Raw genomic sequence first — 18,930 nt, 5'->3', positions numbered from 1 at the left:
TCTCAGCTCCTTAAGTTTCACGCAGCACTGTGTTGAGTCCCTGCTGTGGCCTCTGTCCATCATGCCCTTGGAGATTTTTTTCAAATGTTTTGGCATTTCGTCTTTTGGAACGGAGTTCTGATAGAACAGATTCATCTCCCCATACAGAGATCAGATTCAGTATTTCCCGTTTGGTCCATGCTGGAGCTCTTTTTTGATTCCGGGACTGCATGGTCGTCTGTGCTGATCAGCGCTCCATGCTGGGCAAACAGGAAATGAAATTCAAAAGTTCGCGGGGCTTTTCCTGTCTACCTGGCCAGTGCATCTGAGTTCAGATTGCTGCCCAGAGCGGTCACAATGGTGCACTGTGGGATAGCTCCCGGAGGCCAATACTGTCGAATTACGGCCACACTAACCCTAATTCAAAATGGCAATGTCGATTTCGGCGCTACTCCCCTCGTCGGAGAGGAGTACAGAAATAGATTTTAAGAGCCCTTTATGTCGAAGTAAATGGCTTCGTTGTGTGGACGGGTGCAGGGTTAATTCGATTTAACGCTGCTAAATTCGAACTAAACTCGTAGTGTAGACCAGGCCATAGGGTGATATTCTCCCCTGTGCAGAGGGGCAGCACAAAGTCTATGCACCTCTTAAGTCTGTGTGAATCACAGCTCAGACCTATGTGTGCAGTAAAACACTGGAACATGGTGTAACTGTTGTACCTGAAGAGAAGCTCAGTGAACACAGCATTGCTTAAAATCATCATGTACGTGACAAGCATGAGCCAGAGGGATCTTACGTGATCTGGTTGGTACAGTCACACAACTTGTAGTGGGAAGGGGAGTCAAGCATATATATCTAGGGGAGACAACACTCCATATATGAAAAGTGTGGTAAGGTTTATAAAAAAATAAAATAACTCCCAAGTGTCTGAGTTTTTTCATTAGTTATTGGGTTTCAGTCTGAACGTGAGATATACACCATTGAACAATATCAGGAAGGAGATTAGTTCATGATGTCAAGTGACAAGAGTTATTTTTGGCAGACTTTTATGCATTTGCTTATGTTATATGGAAGCATCTTTCAGTGAGCTGGGAATAAATTGCAACACAAATAATGTAAAGGATCTGGATTAGACAAAAACCAGGAAATTAAAAATTTGGCTCAAAACTTTAACCATATCCACATCCTATTATATTAAGTTATTGCAGGGGACTTTCAATGGCATATTATTATTTATTTTAATGGCATCAAAAAGTGTGCTTGGTGTGTCCTAGTTCGGATGAAAGGTAAGATCACTGCCTACAAGTAACATTCCAGTCCAGCAAAGCACTTAAGTACATGCATAACTTTAAACACAGACAGGAGCAGTGCCATTGATTTCAAGGGCTTAAAGTCATACACATATGTAAGTGCTTTTCTGGAGTAGGGCCTAATATCAGATATGACACAATAAAGGTTGTAAAAGACAGTGGGTAGTGGAGAGGTAGGGAAGATGGGGCAACATCACTAAGAGGTTATTGCTACTGAGCCACCATATTGTGCAGCATGATGGAGCTAAAAAAATTATATCAGTAGATAGAATGAATAAGTAGCTATCATGGAGGAAGTGAGTCTTCAGGAGGGATTTAAGAGAGGGGAATATAGTAGCTTTGAAAAGCAGCTCCGGAAGGGCCTTCCAGGGGAAAGGAACAGCATCATAGGCTGTCATGGGAGAAGCAGACAAGCCAGGGTAGTGTCACTTGTGGAGCTGAGTGGGTGAGAAGCAGAGTAATAAGAGAAAAGGCCAGCAGGATACATGATGATAATGGTATTATTCTAAAATATCTAGATATCATTAATGGATCAGCAGGTTTCTGAAAACAAAATCATTGTAGTCTTGCGTGTAGCACTGTGCACTGTCTTGATAGGAGTCACGTTAGCTCTTGCAGTAGGGTGCCATCTAGGTAAGTAACATTCACTTCATTAGGAGGAGGCTGAGGCTCAATGTCTAAGTACTTCAATGTGGATTTTAGTAGGAAACGGGAAAAAGTTAGAGATGAGCCAGATCTGAAGCTCTGATTACTAGTTTCAACTTTGGAGACTTGGATAAAATTGGACCCAGATCCAAATCAAAGCAAAATCAAAAACACCAGGCTTTTGCCAAGCTCTTACGTAAATACATTCTCAACTGGTGTAAGTCGGAGTAGCCTAAAAGATCTGGCTTGAAGACTTTCATTTTTGTTTTTTGTAGAAAGGGGGGAATGGTACCACAGAGGTGGCTGTCCTCCCTACCAACCTGGGAGTGGGTAGATCTAGAGACACTATCTGGCACAAATTTAAGACATTTCTCCAATTCTGTAGACACCTTGGGCTCGTAGACACAACCAACGCACCCAAAGTATGTATCCTCCTATTTTTATATAACATACAGGTCAGGATATAGACAAAATGTTGACATTAAAAGAAATGAAAAATGGAGGTGACTAAACAGGGGCATGTGGAGAATCCATTTTGCACTTTGATTTCAGGAAGCCATTTTCTCTCCGCATTGATATATTCACAGAGGGCTAAATCCCATATTTTATCCACAAAGCTATCTGTTGTGTCATGTAATCTCAAACATCATCTTTCATAGAATGTATCATCCAGAGATCGAGGCTATGTAAATAGATTAGGCCCTTTGTTAATTCTCTCATCACCCCCACTTATCTTCTCGTTGACTCTGTCACTTTCAGATAAATGGGAGATCACTTACATGTCTTTCAGAAGAAGTTTTGCAAGTAGCATATTTGTGTGCTGAATATCTAACCTAAAGTTTTAAGGGAAGTTTGCAGGACAGGTTGCCTGTATAAAATTTTATTTTTCATACTTCAGGGTAATATAGTTGGGAAAATGTGAGGATCCATAGTCGTATATTTGTATAAATACTGGAGGATCCATACAATTCCTCTAATAGGGCAAGTCTACACTAAAAAATTAAGTCAATCTAAGTTATGTCAACATTCGGCCACCACAGTAATGAAATTGCTTTTGCAAGTCCATACTACGCTTATTGTGTCAACGGTGTGCGTCCTCACTAGGAGCATGTGCACGGATTTAACTGTCAGTGTGGGGCATTGTGAGACAGCTTTTGAAAGGCAGCAACAGTAAATGTAAGCAACACAGTCTACCATCACACTATGTTGAGCTAACTACATTGACCTAAGTGCTACTCCTCTCATGGAGGTGGAGTTATTAAGTCGGTGTGGTGGGCAAGTTACATCGGTGGGAGATGCGTTTTAGTGTAGATGCTAACAGGTTGACTTAAGCTGCCTTTTGTCAACCTAACTCTGTAGTGTAGACCAGAGCTAACAATTTTTGGATAAATGCAGTCCAAACTTATTGGAAGCACAACTTGGCCATGAAGCAAGGTCACTCAACACTTCCAGGATCAGCATCCTTGCACCAGAAGGAAACTGAGGATAATACAGTAGTTTGATAAATGCATCCAAAGCCTACCATTGGGCCAGGAGGGGGTCCAGCTGCTGCTGAGAAGCTACTGCGGCATTGCAGAGGCACTTTTTTTTCCCAACCTGATCTAATTCTTAGCACCCATTAAGGTTACATACCGAAAGAGCGGTTGACACTTGAATCATTCCACTCTGCAGCAACAGGTTAGTTTGTTTTCTGACCACTAATGAGAACAAATATGTGCAGGGCAGAGGTCACTTGTAACCATGAGATTTTAAATGTAAATTGGCCACAATGCCGGGGTTAGAGGCCACTGAAGATGAATGAGCCATGATTTAGCAGGAGGGACATTGGAAGTGTAAGCAAAAGCCTAATCGCTCTCTAGGAAAGCAGACCTGCCCAGCGGGGCCGCTGAACAAAGGCGCATAAAGAAGATACAGATGCCGAAGCAGGGCGCTGCAGCGCGGGGCCCCGAGCGCCGCTCTTTGTGTGTGCACAGTGCGTGTAGGTGGGCTCACACAAAGGAACTCCCAGCCAAACCTCTGACCCTCCCGCGAAGCGAGCGATCATGCCGGCTGGTGGCCGTTCAGCCATTTGCATGGCGCGCATCACACCCGGCGCCCCCGCCCCGCGCACACACTCCCGAACTCGGGCAGTGCCGCGCGCGGAGGCAGCTCCAGCCGGGCGCAGCCGTGCAGATCCCCGCGGTGTGCACACGGGGACGGAGCGGCAGCGGCACCTAACCCACCGGCGCTGCCACAGAGCCGCTCCCCGCCCTGCCAGCGGCCAGCTCCAGAGCAAAGGAACCGCAGCAGAGAGCGGGCTGCCGTATATATTCCCCCGGCAATTGCAAATTCGATTCCCACCCCCCGCAGCCGTGGCCGGAGCAGGACGCCGCAGGGAGGGCGAAGGGATGCCTCCTGGCACGGCCTGGCACTCGGCTGGCCCGCGGCGTTGTCTGGCTCGCTAAAGCGAGGAGAGGTGGAGGTGCGGTTGGGACTGACTCGCGCAGGGCCTCAGGAAGCGCCTTATCCCGCCGCTCAGGGCTGAAACTGACCAGATCCGCGGCGGCAGCTGGGGCCGGATCGAGGCAGGGGGCCCCCCAAGGCACTGGACACGCGGAACCAACCCTCCCGAAGAGCTGAGGCGCTAACGTGCCACTGTCCCCGCTGCCCAGAGGTAAGCGCTTGGCTAGCCCTGTGTTGCACAGCCCCACTATGCAAAGGTGTCCTGTTCCCAGCCCATGGCAGTTGCCCCATTCAGGTGTAGAGCCCAAGCGGTCCTTGCTGGCGAGTCAAACCTAATGGTTGTAATGAGGAATGAAAATGCATTCCCGTGGGGATGGGTTTGGCAGCTCCTGGGCCCTTTTGCTCTCCCCCCTCCAGCGGATTTCTTGAGGCTGGATGGAGAACTTAATTCCCCACGAAATATTAATGATGCACTTGCTCTAAGGATCTCAAGTAGGAGTAAATTGTTCAGCCAGTGTGAATCAAACCATGTTCTCTGTCTGCTGTGCAGGATCCTCTGAGACTTTTTATTACAAAAACCCATCACCATGCAACAGTTAATTAAGAAACAACCTTGTGAATTTGTTCCTAAATTTGTTTTTTTTAAAGCACCCGACAACAAGCTAAATGTGTTTATTAATGGAGATTTGGAACTCTGTCAGTTTTAATCATGCTTTTCTCTTCTGTCAATCCTGATTAATCCAGTTCACTGCCTACCCTGTATAGTACGGCCGCAGCAGCACTGAGCATGCTCCCGTATGGAGAGGCATATTTTCTTGTCTCTTCTCCTGCTCTCACCTAGTAAGACACATTAAGATCCGTTCCCCCCACCTCCCACACGCTCACTTTTCCTTTTTGCCTTTACTCCTGATGACCTATTAGAAATCTGAATGACTCAGCACCTTTACAGTCATGTTTAAGCCTGTTTAACAGCAGCATAATAGTAGATGCCATCATTCATTTTTATTGAACATTGCCCAACCTACTAAAATCACATGAATGGTACAAGCCTTCAGTATGCATACACATATTCCTTAACATCATGGCAGGTAACGCCTCAGGAAGAATTCTACAGAATTTAATAGAGTTGAAACCAATAGGGTTTTATAAATCTGACTCTAAAAACCTATAGAGCAGAACAAAAAGCAATACACTTTATTAAACTATAAATTAAATTAATATTAGGAGTTCTTAAAACTACAGAAAGGTTATGATTTTAACTTAATTCAGGAGGGCTTTTCCACAGTGGCATGCAAAGGCAATAATATAGATCAATGTGTATATCCTTTTCTCTGTCTCACCTGTCTACAAAGCTAAAGAACTCTTGCTATTTCACAAATTGACAATGTCCCAAAAGAAATAAGTGAAATATTTACTGTGAGTAACAAAATCTTCATTGGCATTTATTAAGACGTATTTATTCCATGGTTTAGGTGGCCAGCATATCCCTCTTCCTGCCAGTAAAATTCTTCCAGTTCTTCCCTTGCCTTCTCTGTGCCCCTCAGATACCATTTATTCATTCTTTAATTAGGAAATCCTAATGCATGTCAATGGGGCCCTCCAGCTATCCAATACTAATGGTGTCCTATGATGGGAAGCCCTCATAAGACCAAGGGTATTGGGACCCCATCTTGCCAGCCCTTTCTGATGTAAGTAAATGTTCCTGCTGTGAATAGTGCCACTGAAGGCAATGATTATATATAATGATATAAAAACAACAACAAAAACCAAACAAAAAATAGCCATTTTTTTCTACAACCCAAAACCCTTTAAGCTTTTAATGTAGATAGATTTAAAACTTGCATAAACATTAGGTCACAAGCATTTGGCAGGCATATTTAATGAAAGCCATTAACAATCCCTATAATAAAGTAAGATTATAGTGTTTAGAACTGTCCTAGGTTTACAGAGAAAGGGATCCAGTTAAAGTAGAGAGCCCAAATCCATGAAAGCTGCTGAGCATGCTCAGTGGAGTATCTAACATTTTGATCCTGTTGCATTCAGAAAGAAGGTGGGTGAGGTAATCTTTTGTTGGGCCAACTTCTGTTGGTGAGAGAGACAAGATTTCAGGCTTACACAGAGCTCTTCTTCAGGTCTGGGAAAGGTACTTAGAGCATCACAGCTAAATACAAGGGAGAACAGATTGTTTAGCATAAGGAGTTAACACATAAGAGACCTTTCAAGGTGAACTGGGCAGTTAACACCTCTGCAGTCACAGGACAAAGGAGGATTAGTGGGTTATAGATCATTGTAATGAGTCTTAAATCCAGTGTCTTTATTGAGCCCATGATTTTTAGTGTCTAACAAAGTTATGAATTTAAGCTCCCAGGCTTGTCTTTTGCAATAGGGCATTTCATTAGTGGTAGCTGCCTCCTAAGAATTGGGGTAAGAGGCCAAGACTGGGGCCAGTCCTACGCCCATAGAAATCAGTAGATTTTTTTTTTCATGTAGAGCACCATCAACCTAATTTTTTTCTTATGATATTGAATCAGAAACTGATTCGTGCTGTCATGTCATTTATGCCTATGGAGATTCTGCAGCAGTGCAATCAAGGAAGCTATTTCTTTTCAATGAACAGAAATGTATATACCTAGATCCATCAGCTAATTTTTCATTTTATTTAGTCTGATTAGCCATATTGGAACATTACAGTTCCTATGTCTTTTTTTTATAGTACCATCAATGGCTATGTTTAGGGTTCCCTGCATCAATTTTTATCACAATTTGTTCTTGTCAGAGAACAAACATCCCTAATTCTCTTTTTTGAAAAATAATTATTTTCACAGTCCATGGTGCATTTTTTTCTGAGATCTGATAGTTAGAAACAGAAAATCAAAATGCCAGTTCAAGAATGACTTACAAACAGTATAATGACAAGACTAGCATTTAGCTTTGGCACAAGCAGAGCAACAGGTGTGGGGAAGAGGCTAACATTAGAAATGTAAATGCCGCTTTTCGTCACTTTAAGGTGCATGAAAAAAATGTGAAAATGTTTTTAATAACTTAAGTCGAAGAAAATTTGCAACATATAAGGCAACGTCTGCCCTTGCACAACTCTCATTGACATGTGCATATCTGAGAGCAGAATTTGGTTCTAGTGCTTAATTTAAAGAGACAATAGCAAGAGGCAAATTTTCACTTTTGGCCTAGTTGTGTCACATGTACATAAAATTCTCTCTCCTATATGTGGGATTACAATTAAGCATTTTCGTATCTACCAGATGTCTCATTGTGCCTGACCAATTCAAAATAGACTTTTTATGCCCTGATCCCACAAAGACATAAGCAAATGTGTAACTTTACACATGTAAGTAGTTCAGTTCTATTGAAATTAATAGGACTGTGCATGTGTGCAAAGTTATACTTGTGTTTATCTTTGCAGGATTGGATCCTTAGTAATTTTTTTGTAGACGTAATGGATGATCCTGCAGTCCTTTCTCAGGCCTGACTCAGGAATGGTCCTTGGATATTATGGGTAGTTTTGCCTTTGTAAGGACTACAGGATGGGGCCAGTATAATATGGTAATAACCAAACAATTATTGTAGAAAAGTGTTGTCCAAATATCTTATACAACATACACATAACTTTATACATTATATATTCAAAATTGTCATACCCTAATGATCACAATTAAGTTTATAACATATATCTATTGCCCATCAGTACAAAGCACATAACCGATACTGCACAAACTGCAAAAAAACTGCTATAGAGTTACAAATTTTGCCTCTGTGAGAAACAAAAGGACAGTCATGTTAGTTTTTTGGGTGTGACATTCCACAAGCTAGTAGTTTAGCCAAAGGGACAGCATCTGTCAAGCCTTTCACAAAGAAACATGCCACATACAGCAACTTCCCCTCATATATACACACATACTTTGTACAAGCAATTTCTATTCTGTTATGTTGACTCACACATATGACACTCACAGTTTGTTCCAAACCTACCAGAATGTTCACACTTTGGTCCAGTGGTTCTCAACCTTTACAGACTACTGTACCCCTTTTAGGTGTGATGTGTCTTGCATACCCCAAGTTTCACCTCACTTAAAAACAACTTGCTTACAAAATCAGACACAAAAATACAAGTGTGCTAGCACACTATTACTGAAAAATTGTGTACTTCCTCATTTTTACCATCTAATTATAATATAAATCAATTGGAATATAAATATTGTACTTAATTTCAGCATATAGTATATAGAACAATATAAAACAAGTCATTGTCTGTATGAAATTTTAGTTTGTGCCAACTTCGCTAGTGCTTTTTATGTAGCCTGTTGTAAAACTAGGCAAATATCTAGATGAGTTGATGTACCCCCTGGAAGACCTCTGTGTACCCCAGGGGTATGTGTCCCCCTGGTTAAGAACCACTGCTTTAGTTCCACAGCCAGACAGAATTCTTCACTAGGGTGTTATGGAAACTCACTAGATACACGAGTCATTTGGGATATTCTACCAAAGTCAGACTACCTCTCAGAGGGGACTGTCTAAAAGCCATAACTTCCTCTGCTTTAAGGAAGTGATAAGAGTGGGAAAGGGGAGTGACTGCTATGTACCCACAGTCTATGTATAATGTGTGTTGATATGTGTTTGGGTCCAAACCAGGGACAATTCCAGGGTAGCTCTGATTGACATTAAATCCCTTGAAAATATATTGAATACAAGATCGCCAAGATAATGAATCTTAACAACAACTAGCTCTTACATGGCACTTCATCAATAGATGTCAAAGTGCTTTACAACAGAGGTCAGTATCATTATCTCCATTTTTACAGCTGGAGAAACTGAGGCAGAAAGAGGGGCAGCCCAAGGTCACCAGGCAGGCCAGAGCCAGGAATAGAACCCATGTTTCCTGAGTCACTGTCTAGATAACCCCTGGACTAGATTTGACAGAAAGTTCATTTGCTCAGCTAGGAATCAAGAAAGATGGCCTGTACACCACTAGATAAAGAGAAAACTTTTTCAGTTAGTTCATCCAGAAGTGAATTACGGAGTGAAATTCTATGGCCTGTGTCATGCAGGGATCAGATTAGATGATCACAGTGGTCTCTTCTGACCTTTAAACCTATATATTTATGAGTCTTCGGTGCTGTCAATCTGGCCCCTTGCATGAAAATTGAGTGATTTGTTTTAATCAGGCAAGCAGTTAAATAGCAGTAAATCATAATCTAAACAGGGATTAAAATCATTTAAAAAGAAAAATAAGAGGCAATATAGACAAAATACCCTTTTCTCGACCATCCATATTCAGCATATGGAATTCCCATTAAAGTCAGTGGGAATGATCCTCATCAAGTCCCAGCTCCTCAAAGGTATTTCTGCATCTAACTCTAGGTACCTAAATACCTTTGAGAAGCTGGGCCCAAGTACTCACAGGATCAGACCCTGTAAATATTAGCATTTTCATGGAAGACTCTGTTTTCCACCTCAGCCCAGCCTACGACTGCCTTCTTTGTATGTGGTAAACTTTCACTGTAATGCAAACAACATAGATTTCAATACAATGTTTATGATGTTTTTTCCCCACTCCTGCAGTTGTGTTGGCCAGATGGACTAGGCTCATATTTTGTTAAATCTCACTTATATAGTTGCTGTTGAATACAGTCCCATCTCCTGTTGAGAGCAGAGCTGACAGCCTGCAGGTTTCTCTGACACCATTGAATTTGGCCACCAAACTGCCTCTGGCTTCACCATGTGTTGCTGTTATGAGGTCAACAAATGTGATTTTTTTTCCCCCCATCCTAGCCCAAGATGTGATGGGCCAGACCCTCAGCTGGTGTAAATCAGCATAACTCCACTGAAGTCAGTGGAGTGATGCCAATTTACTACAGCTCTGGATCTGTCCCAGTGTCTTCAGAACACACTTCCTGCAGCTGGGGAGTGCAGTGGACAAGAACAATAAACTGTTAAGCTGCTCTGGCACTATTTTTTCTTAAAAGTTGCATACACGTTAGGCACGTTGTTGTTTTTACCACCTGTGGGTTTGGCCAAAGGAAACTGAAGAACATTTTGGAAAAGCACAATGCTGCAAAGTCAGCAGAAAGAAAAATCCAAACAAAGCAAATGACCCAATAGTGTCTTGAACATTAAAGAATTACAAAAATAACAGACTTCCCTCACCCCCAATCAGTAAGACACTTTTATGGCTGTTGGGAATGTAATTGAAGTGCTATATAAGAAGCAACTTATTAGTTTAATTTAGGTTTGTACATTAAGGAATTTTATATATATATATATATATATAGTATTTCCCATTTATGTCTTTTAAAAAATGTTGACTTTTCTTGTATATTTTTTGTTTGTTTAATACAGTGATACTCAGACCTCAGTGGTTCAAGAGCCAAATTAGTGATCAACATTATCCAAAAGAGCGACAATAGTATGAATTTATATATATAATTTTCACAGCAAAATTACTGACCAAGTATTATTATTTTATCAACTACAATTGGTTAATAACATAGTAAAAGCATACTGCTTGGTTAATAACTTAGACTGGTTAATAATTAAATCACATAGTGTTTTAATATCGTTTGCTGCAAAGAGCCACCAGAGACACATTAAAGAGCCACTGGCAGCTCGTGATCCGTAGTCTGAGTATTACTGGTTTAGTACATATATAACAAAATAAAGTGATGCCCTATGTTCATAAGGCAAGAAAAAATGGACAGATTGTAGCATTTCATATTGGTAAATTTCCTTATTTTTATTGTTTATTATTGTTACTTATTGTTTGTATTGCAGTAGGACCCATAGGACTCAATTAGGATCAGAACACTATTGTGCTAGACACTGAACAAACACATAAGAAGTCATGATCTTTGGCCTAGATATGAGGCTCATAGTAGTGCAAAACGTACTACATGCTGGGAGACTATGTATATTCCCATGCATAGAATACCTTCCCAAAGCAAGATATTAAATACAGATCTAGAATTTCTAAAGCTCAGGATGATGAGTAAACTCTGGGGTTCTGTTAGTCATAAGTTTTTTCTATACATTGTAATTAATTTTCCAAGTGTGAGATTTGTCCCTTAGGCCCAGATTCACCTCTGAACTAGAACTAAGGCTAACACAGGAATTGAGAGCAGTTGGCTTTGAGGGGCTAGTTAGGCACCCAGTGTAATTAGGCCAGCTTAATTTGCACCCCTTTTGCAATGGCTCCTATAAATGCCCTAATCACTGCCCAATGTACCTATGACCCACCTCAGAATGTGTCCTGCACTAATGCCTCCTGTGGAGGTGAGTTGAGGCAACAAACTGAAACAACTGAAGACAGTCGTAAGTTTTTCAAAGTTTTTCTTGTCCTTATTAAGGCACAAGAGCAACCTATCCCACTGCGTAGGAAAGATAGGAAGTATGGCAAGAGGCCACCCTGGCTTAACAAGGAGATCTTCAATGATCTGAAACTCAAAAAAGAGTCCTACAAAAAGTGGAAACTATGTCCAATTACAAAGAATGAATATAAACAAATAACACAAGTAAGTAGGGACAAAATTAGAAAGGCCAAGGCACACAACGAGATCAAACTAGCTAAAGACATAAAGGGTAACAAGAAAACATTCTCCAAATCCATTAGAAACAAGAGGAAAACCAAGGATAGGGTAGGCCCATTACTCAATAAGGGGGAAAAACAATCACAGAAAATGTGGAAATGGCAGAGGTGCTTAATGCTTCTTTGTTTCGGTTTTCACCAAGAAGGTTGGTGGTGATTGGACGGCTAACATAGTGAATGCCAGTGAAAATTAGTTAGGATCAGCTGACTGAGGAGATATCTGAGCCATTAGCAATTATCTTTGAAAAGTCGTGGAAGACGGGAGACATTCCAGAAGACTGGAAAAGGGCAAATATAGTGTCAATCTATAAAAAAGGAAATAAGGACAACCCGGGGAATTACAGACCAGTCAGCTTAACTTCTGTACCCGGAAAGATAATGGAGCAAATAATAAAGCAATCAGTTTGCAAACATCCAGAAGATAATAAGGTGATAAGTAACAGTCAGCATGGATTTGTCAAGAACAAATCATGTCAAACCAACCTGATAGCTTTCTCTGACAGGGTAACAAGCTTTGTGGATAGGGGGGAAGTGGTAGATGTGGTATATCTTGACTTTAGTAAAGCTTTTGATACTGTCTTGCATGACCTTCTCATAAACAAACAAGGGAAATACAACCTAGATGGAGCTACTATAAGGTGGGTGCATAACGGCTTGGAAAACCATTCCCAGAGAGTAGTTATCAGTGGTTCACAGTCATGCTGGAAGGGCATAACGAGTGGGGTCCTGCAGGGATCAGTTTTGGGTCTGGTTCTGTTCAAAATCTTCATCAATGATTTAGATAATGGCATAGAGAGTACACTTATAAAGTTTGCAGATGATATTAAGCTGTGGGGGGTTGCAAGTGCTTAGGAGGATTGGATTATAATTCAAAATGATCTGGAGAAATTGTCTGAAGTAAATAGGATGAAATTCAATAAGGACAAATGCAAAATACTCCACTTAGGAAGGAATAATCAGTTGCACACGTACAAAATGAGAAATGGCTGCCTAGGCAGGAGTACTGCAGAAAGGGATCTGGGGGTCATAGTGGACCACAAGCTAAATATGAGTCGACAGTGTAACATTGTTGCAAAAAAAGCGAACATCATTCTGGGATGTATTGGCAGGACTGTTGTAAGCAAGACACGAGAAGTAATTCTTCTGCTCTACTCTGCCATGATTAGGCCTCAACTGGAGTATTGTGTCCAGTTCTGGGTGCCACATTTCAGGAAAGATGTGGACAAATTGGAGAAAGTCCAGAGAAGAGCAACAAAAATGATTAAAGGTTTAGAAAACATGATATATGAGGGCAGATTGAAAAAATTGGGTTTGTTTAGACTGGAAAATAGAAGACTGAGAGGGGACATGATAACAGTTTTCAAGTACATAAAAGGTTGTTACAACGGGGGAGGGAGAAAATTTTTTCTTCTTAACTGCTGAGGATAGGACAAGAAGCAATGGGCTTAAATTGCAGCAAGGGAGGTTTATGTTGGACATTAGGAAAAACTTCCTAACTGTCAGGTTGGTTAAGCACTGGAATAAATTGCTTAAGGAGGTTGTGGAATCTCCATCATTGGCAATTTTTAAGAGCAGGTTAGATAAACACCTGTCAGGAATGGTCTAGATCAGTGCCACTGGGAGCTGCGGGCGGCTGTGCCTGTGGATGGTCAATGTAAACAAACTATCTCGCGGCCCGCCAGCGGATTACCCTGATGGGCCACAGGTTGCCCACCACTGGTCTAGATAATACTTAGTCCTGCCATGAGTGCAGGAGACTGGACTAGATGACCTCTCGAGGTCCGTTCCAGTTCTATGTTTCTATGATTGCTGGTATAGCTGCTCTGGGACTCTGTGGTGGTAAAGGAGCCACAAAGAGGACATGAGCCTCTCAAGGACGCTCACTACAAAGGGCCACAGCCCAACTAATTCTCCCCTCTCTGTGCAGCGTTAATGCTGGGCACTTATTTATTTTTATTTATTTAAACAACAATAAAAAAATCCGCATATAAAAGATCTAGGTACCCTAAGAATTAGACTTATACCACTTAAAAAAAATCACTCATCAGGAAAAAAAAATCTTATACAGGTAACAAGTTAGCTCATTCATTAAATCAAAGAATAAAAAAACCACTTTCACTCACCACCCCCATAGCCTACTCTTCAGTCTTCCCCAAAACTTTATTTACTGAACGCCTTTGTTTTCCGTTTTCCATCTAAATCAGTACAACTTTCTTCAGAGCTAAAGTTCTTGGAGGGGAAATATCTGTAGAAATCTGGAATTATTATGTAAACCTAATTAGAACCCACAGACTATTTTAACTGCAGCTAAGATAGCTTGGAAACCTTGTGTTTGAAAAATATTTATGTAAAAATAGCACAGAAGGAACCCATGATCTCAGAGAAGGAGACAGAAGATACAAGACTCTAGGTCTCTGTGATTTCTGTCCTGGGTTTGGCATCCCTTATTTTGTGTGCCCAGAAATCAGAGGCAATCAGTGTCTCATTTAAAAAAAACAAGTTCCTTTTCTGAGTCCCAGAGTTTGGCTGGGAAGATTATTGCTGTTTCACTATCCCCTTCTTCAAAAGCTTTTGTATTAGGAACAAAATCTTTCCTTTTAGCCTATGTTCCTGTTCGTAAGGCTGGGAAGCACCAGGTTTTGTAGGTTTTCTGGAGGAATATCTTCTAGTTTCTTAGCACCTGCCCAGATTGTCTCTTTGTTATGCATTTCTGTGACAGTAAATATCATAGTTCTTCCTGTGCTTTGTCAGAGTTCTTAGATTGTGCTCACCTTTTTAATCTGTACTCTTTCTATAGGCATGTCAAAGGCAAAATCTTACCTTAACAGTAACTATGGAACACACTTCTCTAGATCACTGGCTTATCTGCTATATTAGGGCGTAGGGGGCCTACTTTTTCAAGAATGCAATAAGGTTGGTTGCTCCTGCAGTTCTAGGAAGCACAACCAATCCCGGCTCTTACTTGATTTTCCAGAATCTCTATTAATTTTTTTTTTTGAAGGCTGCAAGAAATCTGCTGATTTGCTGGATTTCTCTTTCACACATTTTAGTGAAAAATTCTTCTCTTGCTGTATTGTGGTCTTAACTTTATCAAAATGGCTCTCTTAGACCTTGTCTATACTGTGAAATTTTACCCTGTCTGAACACATTTGCAAGCAATTGTGTTGGGCGTTAACACTGTTTAATAGACAGTGTTGACTAGAACTTTATGTACTCAGTTTCATGTCAGCTGTGATTAAAACTCCAAAGTTGAATGTTCCATCACAGTTAGCTGATATGTACACCGTAGACTGTTCTGATCTACATAGATTCATAGAGTTTAAGATCAGACGGAATCGCTAGCTCATTTAGTCTGATAGCACAGGCCATTAAATTTCACCATTACCCCTGGATTGAGTCTAATAGCTTGTGTCTGCCTAAATCATGCATTCCAAAAAAGGACCTGTCTTGATCTGAAGACATCAAGAGATGGAGAAGTCACCACTTCTCTTGGTAATTTGTTCCCTCACTGTAAGAATGTTGTGCCTAGTTTCTCATTTGAATTTGTTTCAGCTTCCAGCCATTGGTTCTTGTTAGGCCCAGATTAAAAAGCCCCTTAATGCCCAATATTTTCTACCCATTAAAGTACTTGTACAAGGTAATCAAGTCACCTCTGTCTTCTTTTTGCTAAACTGAAGAGATTGAGCACTAGGCCTATCCCTGAAAAGCATTTTCTCCAGCACCTCGAATCATTTTTGTGGCTCTTTTCTGAACCCTCTTCAATTTTTCAACTCCCTTTTTTAAAATGCAGACACCAAAACTGGATGCAGTAGCCCATTATCAGTCTAACCAATGCTGTGTACAGAGGTAAAATCACCTCCATACTCCTACTCACTTTATCCTGTTTATACGTCCATAGCTCACATTAGCCCTTTTTGCCACAGCATTGCACTGGGTGCTCATGTTGAGTTGCTTATCCAGTATGATCCTACAACGTCACTATAGTGCATCCAGCTTTGTATCATCTGACATGATTTTTGGTATCCATGTACAGACATGGTTAAAAAGTAATAGTGGCCAGACTTAAATTTATCTCTGTGTGACCATATCGTACATGTAGAACTGCGAGACAGGCACTCCTGGAGCTTGCAAAGATTTCAGATAAGAGGCTTTAACAGATTCAGTGTCCTTTTGCTCTGCCTTCGTACTCTGCTCTGTATTACTTTTGTGACACAAATGGCAGCTCCAGGGTTTTCCCATCATGTGTTGTCTTTTAAAAAATCTTGTTTCTGCATATGTTCTTTGTGTTAGACATTTTTTCTTTTAAATTATATTGAGACAGTATTTGCAATTAAAATTGTTAGCTTTTCAGTTGTGTAGGTGTATTATTTCCTTTATGGTGTGAGAGCTCTTAAGAGAGCTTCCTTCCTACGCACTTTTTGAAAAGTTTATATGGAAAGGAACTCAATAAAATATCTTCCTTGTAAGAATTTTCATCCCTATTAATACCATATTTAGGAAAGCCTGTATTTTTTTTATGGCCACTATGACTAGTCTATTTTTTTTTCATAATGCAGCCATATTAGTGATTCTGTAGTTAAGGTTTTTGACAATATTTCTATTATAAGACCAGTTTTTGCCATAACCCCTTCCCTTTTCTCTTGAATTTCTGAGGAAGCGCTCCTAGCTGTATGAAATTGATCTTGCGGGGTCTTCTAGTCAGAGGAGAATTTTTTATGAAAGTTTATTTTCTTTATTAAGGTTGTATGGAAAAAGTGAATTGTTAGATGAAAGAATGCATTTCTATTAAGAGCTCTGAAAATATAAAATTGGGAGAGGTCATGAAGAAGCTTTATAAGCAACTTGAGAGAGGATACAATCCTGTGAACTCTATGAAACACATCCTGTAGTAAGGGCAAGGTAGTGAATTTCCATTATAAGCCAAATTTTGAGCACCCTCAATTTTCAGAAAAAAGCTCCTTTCGTCCTGAAATTTCTCATGGGTCTGTCACTAGAGGAGAAATTGTTTTTGTTTTTTTCCAGAAGTTTGAGGTTAATCAAACAAACAATTGTTTAGGATATGCAACTTAAAAAAATAGTCATTTTTCTTTTTTTGTTTGTTTGTTTTTGTTAGCCCCTAACATTTATGTCCACTCAATTTGAAGTGGTTTGCATGGACAACATCAAGTTTGTTTTATACAATAGCCCTCAATAAGCACTAATGCATAGGACTACTTTTAATAAGTCTGAATGGAAAATTCAGGAGTTATAAATTAGAGGTTAGAGTTGAACTTCTGGAAGCTAAACAGAGAGGTTTGCAAATATTATAATTTCTCTGAGAGGACTCGTAGAAGTTAGTAATAATATGGAGCGTATCTGCAGAGCTTGTTAGTTTCATGAGAAGTAGATCATGGAACCTACAAGCCCGACTACTGTAGTTAGCATAGCTCACAAGTTCCATGAAAAACTGGACAGTTGTACAATGGCCAAGCACCCTTTAGCTCTCCCTATTGCCACACTGGCCTTCATTAGCTTTCCTGCAAAACAGCTTGGGGAAGGAGACCGGCAAACCTCTTTGCCCTAGATCAGCCTGTCAAGCAGTCACTTTGCTCCTGACTCATCCTTCTCTTAGATTAGAATTAGGTTCCTTCTCTCCAAAGAGTCCTTATATTGGCTATCCCCAATTTAACAATCTCCTTAATTAAATATGAGAGACAGATTCTCGCCTCCAGTTCAGGACACTTCGGGTTGTTCAGGTGGCCCAAACTATCTAACTGAAAATTCCCCCAGCCTAGGACAGCATTCAGCTGGTGTAAAGCTGGCATAGCAAGATGTTATGCCAATCACTCACTGTTACCCATCCTGGCATTAAAGACATGTTGGGGAGGGTAGACAGCATGTACACTCTGCCAATTCTCTGTATTGTCCATTGCGGACCACAGCCAGCCAATGTAAAATAGAGCAGTTTAAGAAGCTGAAATGCTGCTCTAATTTATTCTGGGGTATGGGCTGAAGCTGATTCAGGTTGCGACTCAGAAAACTGTAACCAGCTCCCTGGCATAGAGTGGATCTTGATGTAGGAGATAATCTGATTCAAAGTTTATTGGCACAGCTCGAAAAGTAGAGAAAACAAAAGGTAATTGGAAACATTCATCTAGTTGGATGCTATGAAAGAACAGCTACATGGGTTCAACTCAAAGAAATATTACCTATAAAATGTTGTTAAAACATCTCTCTTAGAACAAGGCCTCTCCCTCTATCAAAAAACCGCCTCTTGCAGTCTAAGACTAGGTCTACACTACGGGGGGGGGAGGGGGGTCGACCGAAGATACGCAACTTCAGCTACGCGAATAGCGTAGCTGAAGTTGCGTATTTTAGGTCGACTTACCTGGCTGTGACGACGGCGGCGACTCGACCGCTGCCGCTCCCCCGTCGACTCCGCTTCCGCCTCTTGCTGCAGTGGATTTCCGGAGTTGACGGCAGAGTGATTGGGGATCGATTTTATCGCGTCTACACTAGACGCGGTAAATCGATCCCCGATAGATCGATGTGCCCTTACTGTTGCTTTAATCAAGCTATCTTATATCTGTTTGCTAGACTGATGGGTACACATCCAGGATGTCGCAAGTGTATCACTGCCAAGCATGTAGATGCAGCTCATGGTTGTTGGCAGTTACAGTGTCTATTAACATGCTGTCATTACATCACCCTAGGCCAAACCCAAGCTAATAAATACTGGCTTGAGTCCATTTAATATAATTCCTATATTAGAGGCCCCAGCCTCCTCCTACTGTATCAGCCCATAGATACCAAAATACTTTAAACAGCTTTCTTCCTTTTCCAGCACCTATCCCATTTTAAAGCTTTGACCAAACTCATCGAAAAGTGCTAAAAACACATTTGTTTTCTTTTAAAAGTTGACAAAATTATGAATTCAGCTGTCTTCTATTATTTCCATAATTCTTGATGATTTTGTTG

Source organism: Terrapene carolina, unplaced genomic scaffold (assembly GCF_002925995.2).
Source record: "Terrapene carolina triunguis isolate 2854851 unplaced genomic scaffold, T_m_triunguis-2.0 Scaffold42, whole genome shotgun sequence".
Taxonomy (NCBI): Eukaryota; Metazoa; Chordata; order Testudines; family Emydidae; genus Terrapene; species Terrapene triunguis.
The sequence above is the reverse complement of the archived record's forward strand: the minus strand, read 5'-3'. Positions refer to the sequence as shown.